The following is a 1913-nucleotide window of genomic DNA, read 5'->3' as shown; positions in this document are numbered from 1 at the left end:
AAGAGAGATAGAAACATCAATGATGAGAGAGAATCATTGATCGGCCGCCTCCTGCACGCCCCCTACTGGGGATCGAACCTGCAACCTGGCCATGTGCCCTAACTGGGAATTGAACCCATAACCTCCTGATTTCTAGGTCGATGCTCAACCACTGAGCCACACTTCCCAGGCCACATATTTTTGACATTTCAGCCACATTCCCCATGTCTCATATGCCTTACTCTGTTTTTTCATACATCTTTTTTCTCTCTTTGTTTCAGTATAGATATTTTCTTTGAGTCTTACTCCTAGTTCAACAATCCTCAGCTATTTATAATTTGTCATCCTACCCATTTCTTAACTCTCAATTTTCTACATTTCAGTCATTAAACCTTTTATTTTTAGAATTTATTTTTTTCCTTTTGGCGATACTCGGTCCGTGTTGATATTTTTTCTCTTTTAATTGCTTACATTAAATGAATCGTAGTAATTTTCAAGTCCATATTTGGATTTCCTGCCATGTTTTTTTCAAGTGTCATGTGTCTTTATTCTCCGCGGTGTTTGGTCATCTTTTGAAATGCCTTGTTATTTCTGCTTTATTTGTGAACGCGCTGGTGGTACAAGTTTGTAGGGGTGATTTGAGGCTCTTGGTGACCTTACTGTCCTCAAGGGAGGGTTTGCTTTACTTCTGACACACACTGAACAGGCGCATCCAGATGACTTTCACCCCCTGAGGGTTAGAGCTGGTTCGGAACTAGCTTCCATGCCTTTTGATGGGTGAGCGAGTTCTGGTTTTTCTTCCTTTTGGGGGGGCAGGTCCCAACTGAAAGCCTGGGGTGCTCTTCATGGCCTCTTCTCCTTTGCTGTTTTGCAGTTTTGCTGTCTTCGGCCTTGAGAGTCCACCAAAAAGTTCTGTATTTCTCAGTAACAATCATCATACTTGTCAAATGCCTTGAACATAAAAGCAGTGGCCAATGGGTTTCTCTGCCCATTTTCTAAGGACGCACGGCTTTGTCTTGGGTTCTCCTCTGGCCATGAACAGGGCAAATGCCTCCAGGGCAGATGCACTGTTGGTGTCAGTTTACCCTTTGGTTTCTAACCTTCTCTTTGCTTCTGATAGCTAAGTTTCTATTTTGGTTTGTAGTATGTCTTACAGGCTTCCTTACAAGTTTGAACGCGTGTTGCTCTTTCAGCCAGCATTTCTAGGTGTTTTTTATTGGGAGGTTTCTTGGGGTTCTTTGTTTTGTTTTTTGATATCTGGTCTTCCATTGTCTGGATTGTACTTTTTCACCTATTCAATTGCGTATTAGACTCAGTATATGTTTCTACGGTTTTCGATCCTTTGGCATATTATCTGTCACTGAACATATTACCAAACCAGACAGAAATGTCCTATGTGTGTGGGGTGTGGGGGACATTCTAGTTAATAAATCGTTTATAAAGGATTTACTATAACCAGGCCACGTTCTAATTTCTGGAGGCGCAAGATGAGTAATATGCCATCCCTGCCCTTGAAAAAGTCTGCACTATTTTCTACGATATTAACGACCTTAAAAGACTCTTTGAATACTAAAATGCTTGGAGCCTGTCATTCTTAAAAAGTAATGTTTTTAACATATTTTTGAAATAATGGTTTCTAAGTGGCAATAGGGCACCAGACACCCACCCCAAATTGTGTACTATGGTGCGACAGAATAGCACTTGAGAAGTTCGCTGTGCAAGCAGTGTCCTTAGGAAAGGGAATGGTTTCTGTTAAAGCTAGAAAGTGGGGGGAACTCTTAATGAGGAGGTCAAGCAAGAATCTGTGCGTTTGCCCTAGCTGGTTTGGCTCAGTGGATAGAGCGTTGGCCTGTGGACTGAAAGGTCACAGGTTCGATTCCAGTCAAGGGCATGTACCTTGGTTGCGGGCACATCCCCAGTAGGGAGTGTGCAGG

At 42.4% G+C, this 1913-nt stretch overlaps 1 protein-coding gene across 1 annotated transcript in view; it reads left to right on the top strand.

Moving 5' to 3' along the window:
• RGSL1 (regulator of G-protein signaling like 1) overlaps positions 1 to 1913 on the top strand; it is a 38294-nt gene that overhangs the window by 12065 nt on the left and 24316 nt on the right. The gene's annotated exons all lie outside the window — the stretch shown is intronic.

This window comes from Myotis davidii, unplaced genomic scaffold (assembly GCF_000327345.1).
Source record: "Myotis davidii unplaced genomic scaffold, ASM32734v1 scaffold591, whole genome shotgun sequence".
Taxonomy (NCBI): domain Eukaryota; kingdom Metazoa; phylum Chordata; class Mammalia; order Chiroptera; family Vespertilionidae; genus Myotis; species Myotis davidii.
This window is presented reverse-complemented; position numbering and strand designations above follow the sequence as displayed.